At 37.8% G+C, this 10,773-nt stretch overlaps 1 protein-coding gene across 2 annotated transcripts in view; it reads left to right on the top strand.

Moving 5' to 3' along the window:
- Positions 1 to 1,799: 1,799 nt before the first annotated feature.
- The window catches only part of cntn1 (contactin 1), a 74,686-nt gene continuing 65,712 nt past the window's right edge, over positions 1,800 to 10,773 (top strand). The window contains exon 1 of one of the 2 annotated variants that reach the window (XM_002932811.5): positions 1,800 to 1,903. The gene's annotated coding sequence lies outside the window, so the exon portion shown is untranslated. The remainder of the gene's footprint in view (positions 1,904 to 10,773) is intronic. The other variant, XM_031898958.1, reaches the window with a different exon arrangement.

Genomic DNA, 10,773 nt, shown 5'->3' with positions numbered 1-10,773 from the left:
ACACTACGAGTGAAAAATTCAAGATTTTGCGCTATAGATTTAAACCCGCCTATCCCGTTAACCGGTTAGTGCATAGCACCAACTCCATTGCTGTTAACTCTCTGTAACAATTGTTCAGAAAGAAAGGCATTGGAAATAGTTATTTGTAAATATTATTGAATATTATTGAATGAATTAAAAGCAGAGGTTGTCTGATCTTTGCAATGTTGTTTAAAAAGTCATAACCAGGCTTTAAGTAAGTGCTGCTTTCAATAGCAATTACATTTACAAATAACTTTTAAAGCATTAAAAAAAATTATAAATTCATATTCAAAAGTTGCTCAGAATTATATTTTTTTTAAATAGGCAAAAAATAATTTTAAATAAAACTCCATCACAATGATTGGCCACAAAAATTAAAGTTGATATGTCTCAATCGCATGGAACCTCTATTTTCATGACTTGTGACACATGATCTTCATCAATTAATTCCCTCAGAGAAGGCTCATTGTAATGAAAGTTTGTCTTGCAGTGGGTTTATTGGACAGAAGCAGTCTTGGCAGAGTTTTGTTGTGATTGAGGTTTGTAGTATGAATGATAAAGGTCTGTTGTTATCATGTTTGGCCCTGGTAAGGGCTAGTGATGATTTAGCATAATTATCAATGTGGATTTGGATTAGGTGTTTATTTTGTGGTTGCAATATAGGTTTTGGTCACAGAGGCTCCTAACAAAAATGATGGCTTTATCATTAAATAAATATATGTTTGTTTTAATGTGGGATATACACTGAAGTAGCATTTCAAAGCTATAATTGCAAAGAAAGGCAGTGCAGAGAGGAAAAAAGGAATCATATGTAATTTATCTGGACGTTTTCCTACGGATGCAGTGTACAAATTTATAGTTACTTTAAGCTGATTCCTTAATAGGTGTGTATTAATAAATGATATTGTACCTTTAATAAACTGCGTCGTGTGTAGAGTTACTAAACACGACCATTAATGGTACTTTATGTAAAGCAAAACTCTAGAGAGTGTTACCTGCCTTTCAGCACCCTGGATAGCAACTGTGCAGTTACAGCACCCTGCGCCCAGCCATACAGTACAGAGGCACGCCCATTCCTGTGCCTCCCAAGGAACCAACCTGCTGTAGTAACCAACCATGGTGTGAGTGTGCTCTATGGCTCAGCCTACTACTCACTACACAAGTCTGTGCCTGCAATCATAGCTTTATACCACTGATGTCCCGAACCGTTAGATTTCCACGCCTTATTTGCCTGCCCTGATTAAACAAGCAGAGGGTCAATTTGCATCTTGACTAATCATTCTATTGGCAATATTAGCACAGTTTATCTCTCGCCAGGCTACAGTATGAGCGAAAAAAAATCAAGATTTTGCGCTGTAGATTTAAGCCCGCAAGTCCCGGTAACCAGTTAGTACATAGCGCCAACTCCATTGCTGATAACTTATTGCTTGTAACTCTCTGTAACAATTGTTCAGAAAGAAAGTCGTTGGAAATTAGGGGCAATTAGGAGTTCTGTAATCAAGCCCAGTGCAGTTATGGAATTCATGCTCCCTCAACTAGTGCAGAAAAGTTGGCCAGATTTACTCAGTGCTGCGCTGACCAAGTCGCATCTACTTTGCAGCAGCTCTCAGAATGCGGGGCCACTGCAGCTGGCTGCATCTTATGCACAGGAGCATCGCTGTTTAGGTCGGCTTGGAATGACATCACCCTCAGCCAATCAAGCAGCGCTTCTTCTGCCCCAAACCTCCTGCTTTCCCCCAATAGCAAGGCGGGGTGGGAGGGCTCAGTGCTGCGGAGAGGGCTGGCTGGGCTGGGACTGCGGGCACATACCGAGCACAAGCGGGGGAGGGGGTTTGCCCAGGTGTTCGTAGAGCTGACAGCCCGGTGCTTCGCCAAGAACAAGGTAGGAGCCGGTTTCTCCCACAGCCATTAATGTAGCTGCAACCTTCAGCCAACCTATGGGCAGACAACGGGGCTTGGGGAGTCCTACAAATCTGGAGAGATGCTCAAGGGCAGAGAGGAAGAGGCTCGGGAAGGTGCAGTGTGAGGCATTGATCCCAATGCGCATTGTCACTGCCTCCCAAGCCCATTTTATGGCTCATTTAACGAGAGCAGGGAAGCTGCATGTGCCTGGCACTGAGCTGTGACCGGCATTTTAATGCTTGGCTTGGCACTGCCCATTTTACTGCATGTCTCTCACACGGATTAATGGGAATTAAAACATAAATCGGGCGTCGTGTGGCCCTCCAGCTGTCGATGAATTACATCTGACAGCCCCCCCTTCCGCACAAGAGAAGGGATTCCGCCCGTGGTTTCCTCTGGAGGGTCGTAGGTGGGCTCGCCTCCTCCCACAACGCTATTAAATCATTCCCATCCCCTATATGCAGAGGTAATATGAACATATGTCAAATGATTTGATACTATAGAAGTAAAACCTTATCATTGGGACCCTAGTAACTCCTAGTCACATTACTGTAAAGGGATGTTCTTGTTGCGGCATTGAGCAGCTGCATCTGTGGGTTCTCTCATCATTAGCATAGAATCCCTGGGAAGGGCTGGGGCTGATACACTAAGGGCCAGCACATCAGTATCACTGTTGGGTATTTTTCTGCCATAGTTTTACTAATCCATGAACTATATCAACTGATCTCTATTGGTCTTAAGCCAAATTATATTTAAAATTCTGGTTGTCATTGCTTCCCCCAAATATTGACTTGTATCTACCACCTACCTCAAAGTATAAGGGTCTGCAGTATGGGTCTACATTCCCTTGCGATTTATATTTTAGGTCTAAGGCACAGTACTAGTTTGCACACAAAACCCCCTTGTCATTGCTCAGTGTCTTGGCCCTTGATTTACAGAGCTGGCACTTAAATGCACAGAGCTTCACAATTACATCTTCTGTGGCCTTTTGGTAAATGAGACTACATGAATGTGAATTAAATTTCCCTTGAAAAAGCATGTGTTAAATGCCATATAGTCTATTTCATGGCCCACCTAACCTAATGCTGTCCAGAACATGAAGCTTCAGGATGACTGATCTGAACACCACTGCAAGGGATAAGGGAGACCAGGGAAATAATCAGCGGCAGCTCTTAATATAAGAAGATTATTTTGCTGTTAGTCTCACCCATTAGCCTAGGCCCCTTGCTTAATGTTATTTGGCTATAATCTTCACATTATAGCAAGATTCTACCTGGTCCTGACCTTTTATACTGTATATTTATTTTAAATCTGTATATAATTTACATCAAAGTTGCAGGATTTTGGCAGCCTACACTTGCTTAATACTGTAAACTACTGAACTCATCTCTGATGCACTCATTTAGTCTCAAGTCTTTCTCAGCCAATATGGTATAAGGTATAATTTATTGTACAGAATGCTTTTCCTGTATTAGATATAATATGATCCTCAATGCTATTTTAGAGAGTTGCTCAGTAATATATGCTCTAGCCTAGTAATTCCCAAGAACCTGTCTCATTATGCTGTGCACATCCCCCTTGAGGTGATGCTTTTGCCTTGCCTCTGCTCTGTAATTGTGGCTACTGCCAGTGGCCTACAGGAGAGATCTTCCTATCTTTTGATCATAGAGGATGGCATGACACCATGCATGTTACTACAGTTCTCCGTACAGCTGAGTGAATATAAATTCACACTGACTACAGTAGCACCTGCTGGAAAGAAACGAATCCTGTGAGACTCAGTTGTTACTATAAAGATTAATCTGCTGTTTCAACATAACCAGTGCTCTGCTGGAGGTAGTCAAAGAAGCCTGTAACCTGCCAGATTCTAATGTTTTGGTTAAATGTATGCCTGCTGTATAAACATAAAAAACATAAATATATATATATATATATATATATATATATATATATATGTGCATCTTATAATAGGTTTTATGTATGCAGTCCTAATCAGAAGGTGTGGCATGCATTCAGGGAAAATCTGCATTAGTTCAGTGTTATACAGAGTGAATTAATGTGTGGAAGCTCGTTATGTGACTCCTTTGAAGCCATGCACAGCAGATCTGTGAATACCAATACTGTTTGCTATATGTCATCATCATTGCTGACCAGCATCCATTATTGTCCTTGTGTGTGAGGGTTTTCTTTATGAAGAATTGTTATCTAATGGCTTGGCTTTGTTAGCTGGCAATAAGAGGGCATACTTCATCTTTTAATGGATGTAGTATCACAGGCCAATACTGAAGTATCTTTATATAACTAAAAGACTAAAGTTAATATAATAAGGGGAGGGAGATCATCTTCATGGTAATCCGGTCTTCATTTACTTCTCTAAACTAAACTCACACTGGTATGTAAAGAAATGAAATTCCATCTCCTTTTGGCAAAACATTATTTTTGACATTTAGGGGCTGATTTACTTACCCACGAACGGGTCGAATGGAGTCCGATTGCGTTTTTTTCGTAATGATCGGTACTTTGCGATTTTTTCGTTAAGTTTTAACGCTACGAAAAATGCGCAACTTTTCGCGTAAGTTTTAACGCTACGCAAAATGCGCAACTTTTTACGCAACTTTCGTAATGGATACGAAAAACTCGCGTTTTTACGCAAAAATCGTATTGGATCCGAAAAATTCGTACAGAATCCGAAAAAATCGCAAAACATACGAAAAAGTCGCAAAATATTCGTTTTCAAGTCAGAACTTTTCCAATTCGGGTCGGATTCGTGGGTTAGTAAATCAGCCCCTTAGTGTGTTAATTAAACAGAGTGAACAATATGGCGGTTACTTTTGTTTGCTTTATTAATTCACTGCTTCCTTATCAGGCAAAAAGAGTTTAAATGAAATTGCTTCCCACAGAAGGGGCGATAAATGTACTGCCAAAGGATTTGATATGTCTGAATTTAATAATTTAGTATCTTATATCTTATTAAATCTAACGGAACTGCATGAACAGAAGGTTTGCTACATTAGAGATTATTTGGCTTTTGCCAGCCCATTCTTGTTACTTAAAGTAAATCTGTATACATTGTTGTGTGTTTCTGAAATAGACCTCTTTGTTCTGTATTTATATTCTAGTGCAAGCTAACCATTTTAGTTTGGGATTATATTGTATGTCACTTGAAATGTTGTTCTATAATTCTAATATATTCTCTAATTTTAACACCAAATAAACTATTTGTGGTCATGCCAATTCAGCTTCCATGTCAGCTCTATAATGCAGAGAACTTTCGGTTAGACAGCCTATCAGGGTGTGGTATGAGCCACACCTCTGTATGATAATAAATATATCACATGTGTCTTTTTTTTTTATCCTTTGTTGTCATTGAGAATACTGTCTGAGGCATATACATATAGTAATGGATATTCTTAAACAATTATAGTTTTCTTTTCTTTGTCATGTTACATCATAATCATTTGTTAAATAAAATGACATTCTAGATCCCTTAATGGCACACAGTCTTGGCTTCTGTAAAGTGGTTTAATCTGTACAGTGCCTAAAGATAGGATTGGATGGGATTCTTGCCAGAATTGCCAATCATTGTACGTCTGCCATCTTTTGTTCTATTGATTGTTGCTGACCTTCATAGCCACGAATAGGTGGGCCAAAGGTTGCAGTTGTTTGAGAAGAACCTTATATGGATTCTTCCCTGGTAAATGCTAGTTACAAAGGCAAACTTTGTTTTACACTGAGAAAAACTAGGTTAAAGCCATGGAAAATTATTAATTGAGACAAAAAACAAACACTTTTTGAAATACATGCAGTTTTTGTATGTACTGAAACAGGCTGTTGCTGGACCATGACTGAATTCATCTTTAGTCTAAAGAGGAGCTTGCCTAGCAGAAATCATATGTCAAAGTCACAGAGGTCATTGCTTATATTTATATCTTGTCCCCACAACACAATGATTAGAAGTCACTTGATGACTCATTAGGAAAACACTGATAATGCAATCTTTCTTGCTTTGTACATCAACAAGATCTGCTCTTGTATGATATGTTGGATCACAGTTCTATTTAGATTTACAAAAAGATTCTACTCTTATCTCTTTACAAGAAATCAGTTACACTGTTCTCAAGTTGTATTTGGATTCGTATATGTACAGAATTAATGTTTTTTTTTTTATTTGAATGCCACAAGATTTATATTAAAAAAAAAACTTGGCAAAGCCATTAAAGGAGATGTAAGGCTACTGAGGCATTTTATTGGCAATAGATTAGTCACAATAGTGCAAGCTAGATCGCTAGCCCTAGAAGTAGCCTGTGTTTGTTTAAGATAGCAGCTGCCATTTTAGCTTGGTCTCAGTAACTTCTGTGCTGCAGCTCTGGCTGCTGGTAGCTCAGATTACAGCAGAGATGGGAGAGAAGGAAGGGGTAGAAAGCAGAAGGGACGTGGGGAGAGGAGAGGGGAGCAAGCTGCACAGACTCCCGCTGTGCCCTGAAGGATTTTTCTGAGAGATGGAAGTCTGATACTGAAAAACATGTGTACACAAAAGAAAATAAATCCTGTGTTTCTTTTCATAGAGGACTCAGTGCAGATTTTCTGTTTATGGTTGTATTAACATAGACCTTTCTGATAAAGCTTCCTTAGTTTTTACCTTTCCTTCTCTTATGAAAGCATTGAGAAATATGGGAAGGTTTAAAAAATTAAACACATTTTATGACATTGCACTATAGACACATAGGCCCTTATTTATTAGCCTCTGAACAACTTTGCTGCAGTTCAGTAACCCATAGCAAATAAATAATATTACAGTTGACTGCTGTAATTCTTTTGCATTTACAATATTTAAGACTGTAAAATATCTGATTGAATGCCTTGGGTTAATGCATTGAGGAAAATGACTAGTCTGTTTATAATAGAGAACCTAAAAGTGTGCATTCTATTTGAAACTTGCTGTGAGGATTGTTAACCCTGAAATGTATGCTGAGAAAGGAGTAGTGGTAATTTAAACATATTCTATTCACATCTACAAAGTGTAAATGTCTTTTTTTCTAGTTGTGCATTTGGTACCTTTTGTAGATGCGGTACCTTCTGAAATGCTAAACATAGACGGTAAGATATTTTCATATTTTGCTCCCAGCATCTGCAGCGGAAAGTAATCGTTCAAAACTAGAAGATTATGGGATAATGTTTTAAAAGTTGCAAAGTTTAATACCGGTCTAGCAAACTTTCTCAACTTTTAGGGGGGCATTTAACAACATTTGATTTTTTTTTACTATTTATATTTTTTGATGTATTATGTGACAAAACTGTGAGAAATTTGAAATTAAAAATGCACCCTCTAAAAGCTGTCATCGACTTTTACGCTTCATGGTTTTAAAGGTTTTTGGGTTTTTTGACACTTGTATTTGTGAGACATTTTTCATTTGTGCTTTTCAATTGAGATTTTTTATTAAATGACTAGACAATCGTGGTTTTAGTGGAAATAAGTTTAGTCGTGGCTTCCAAAAACTCTAAAACATCTTGTCATGAACTAAAAACATATTTCCATATACTTCACTTTGAATAAATAAATAGAGAAAATAATTGGTAGAGAATTGTTGATCAACTACAGCTCAGTTTTCAAAATGTTATCTCTTCAACCCAGCCATTTTCACATGACACTAGCATGGTAAATAGCACAGGGCTGGATTGCTGTATCTTTAACTTTGTATTTCAGGACTCCTTTTCTGCGGTTTAAGACTTTTTTTTTTACATCACTCAGGAAAATGGAAAAGAATGATTCTGATTCATGAATAATTAATGCTAAAATGTAAATGTCTCTGCTGAGTGAATGATTATTTTATGCTTTTGCTTTAGAAGTTTGCTGTGAAAATCAGTAATTCTCAGTAAGTGCAAAGGAGAGTAAGTGCAACAGTTTTTATAAACACCCACAGTTCACAGTAGTGTTTAAAGAGATTGTTCACCTTCAAATTCATTTGTAGATTGAAGTAGCAGCAGTGTTTGAAGGCAATTTGCTGTTGTGTTCTGTATCTCTCTCTTTCAAATCTAAATTGTTTGCTAGATGTTTAATCCTTTAGCAACCAGGAAGATATTTTGAAATCAGAATGGAAGATGAATAGTTGAGATCCTAGTTTTCAATTGAATGCTGCAAGAGTAACTATATGATTAAATCAACCATACAAAACAAATCACGACCAAGTGAATGTTTAGAAAAGGACTAAATAGAACATACTAATATGTAATGGCAAACAGTAATAAGAACATGTGAGGTGTAACAGTAGAAAGGGTCAACTTAAGAAGTTTGCTGTTTCTCTGGCAGACCTTGGTCAAAATAACCCATAAAGGTGTGCGTAAAGGCAAATGGATTCCAATGTAGGACTTTAAACTCTTTTAGGCTTATAGGGATAAATAAACGTACTTAAGTAATAATAAATATTTTCTGTTTTTTCATTTTCTCTCTAAACTGATATTTAACTTGGAAAGTGGAAATTCTTACTATTAACTAAAATCAAAAGGTTTACATAATTATTAGATATAAAAATCTGTGTGAATACTTAAATAACCTTTTACAATGAAACAAAACACAACTGGATGCCACTTTGCTCCTTTATTTTACCTATTTTTAGTGAATCTGTTAAACTGCACAACCAGTCTCTCTAACAGTTTCTCCAGTGGAAATCTGAATAAAAAAAAAGTATAGAAGCCAAAAATATTTGTGCATTTATTTGCTTAGAAAAACATAGATTTTTATAAATACTAAGACAATGTACTAAATGGGACAAAATACATTTTTGACTGCTTAATACTAAAGGCAAAAATTCAAGAGGGTTATGGAGCCTCAAGGCTAAATGTAATGCTATGGAAATGCCCCTTAAAATTGCTATAAACAAAGAGAACAAAAGATGTGTACCAGGCCCAGACTGGATTTCAAAATAGGCCCTGGCCAGAACCTACAGATTGCCAGTCCAGGCCTGATGTGTACCAGACTGTGGAGACTTATTCCCTCCCTTTCTACCTGACCCCCTGATGTAATTATCTGGCACAAAGGACACACAGACACAGTTATGTGGGATGGAGTTCAGCCACAGCTTTATAATAGGATGTATCATCAATAGTCCTTGCCATGCAATTCACCTTTTCCCAACATTTAACAAACTGTATAACTTTATAACCGAATGCCAGCCACTGCGAACACAGTGGGCACATGGAAGACATCAAATAACACCATAGATTAAATGGCCAAGGACTATCAGCCGCCATATGCTGTGACAAAATATTAACACATTTTAACAATAAGAATAAACAGTGCTTTACCGAAATTTATATGTGGTTGACAGAATTTAAAATTTATAAGGTAAATATGCCTAAAAAAGCAGAGGGCAGGAGGGAGATGCAGCTCAGGGCACACTGGCAGCAGCAGGGGGCGCGTAGCCCGGGCGATGCAGGAAGTGGAGGGGTGAGCTGCCTTTTTGCAGGAAATAAGCTTGGGTAAGTTAACCCTTTATGCACAGAGGGAATTAAATAATTAATTTGGTCCACAGTCCCTCTGCACTCTCTTTAAGCATTTCAGTGCTTTCCAAATGTGGTTGATCAATGTACCCAATTTGATTGGGTTTGTAGTGTAGTGATCAAATTGCTCTCCATTGAGCTGTATACACATTAATTCTTATATTCCTATACACACACAGTAAGAATGGTTATTCTAATACTATGCATATGTAGGATTTAATTGGATTAATTACTGGGAACCCTGTGGCTTAATTGTGATTATTTTTTCATCTTTGGTTCAGTGGAGTAGTCCCTCCCTCTTCTGGGACCTGATAGCTTCACTGATGAATCTAATAATTACAAATAGGGGCCGATTCATAAAAGGTCGTTAACACTTAGTTTTATGCGTTAAAAAGTGATCGTTAATTAAGTAATGATTCATCAAAGTCATTTCGCATGCGTTACTACTCATATTGCAAACGCAAAAATCTCAATTATCGCGAAGCGTTATGTCCATCGCATTGTGATAATTATCTAATAGAAATAATACGCATAATTCACAGACATATTTTAAGCATTAAAAGCATGCAGCATGGTGATAATTATTGCAAATATTAACACGTCCTAGGAGTGGGCGTCACTAAACAACATTGAGGTTTGTGAGTGTTTGTGATAACAAGATGGAGTTTGCAGTGGGATTTTTTCTTGAATGTAAAGAAGATAATCAAGTATGTGATCGTCCTAGAGTGATGCATGCTCGAGTTTTCAGGGAAAGATCTCTAGAGGGATTGTCAGAGGAGGAAATAGTGAGGCGCTATAGGTTAAGTAGAGCAGCAATCTACAGTATAGCCTGTATGAGGTACTGGAGCCTTATCTGCAGCCACCAACACACAGAAGCCATGCTGTTCCTGGCATAGTGAAACTTCTGTGATCCTTTCATTTTTTTTGGAAATGGAAGTTTTCAGAAAGTTGGAGGGATATATGTTGGAGTGTCACAGCCCACATTTTTATGTTGCCTTGGCTGGTCCTGGATGCAATACGTTCAGTGTCTGGGAATTATATAAAGTTTCCTATCAATAGAAATGACTGGAACATTTTAAAAGAGAGTTCTATTTTGTCAGTGGCACCCCAAATGTCTTAGGTGCCATAGATTGCACACATGTGGCATTTAATCCCCCACTAGACAAAGAGCATTTTTTCCGGAATCGCAAATCATGTGTGACAGTAAGATGAATATCATGAGTATTGTCTCAGGATTTCCAGGCTCCTCCCATGATTCTTACATCTTGAAGCCATCTGGATTACATGATGATTTTGAAATCACGCATGAAATAATGCATAAACATATTGCATGCTTTAAAGTATCGCTTAAAA

Source organism: Xenopus tropicalis, chromosome 3 (assembly GCF_000004195.4).
Source record: "Xenopus tropicalis strain Nigerian chromosome 3, UCB_Xtro_10.0, whole genome shotgun sequence".
NCBI lineage: Eukaryota > Metazoa > Chordata > Amphibia > Anura > Pipidae > Xenopus > Xenopus tropicalis.
The sequence above is the reverse complement of the archived record's forward strand: the minus strand, read 5'-3'. Positions and strand labels throughout refer to the sequence as shown.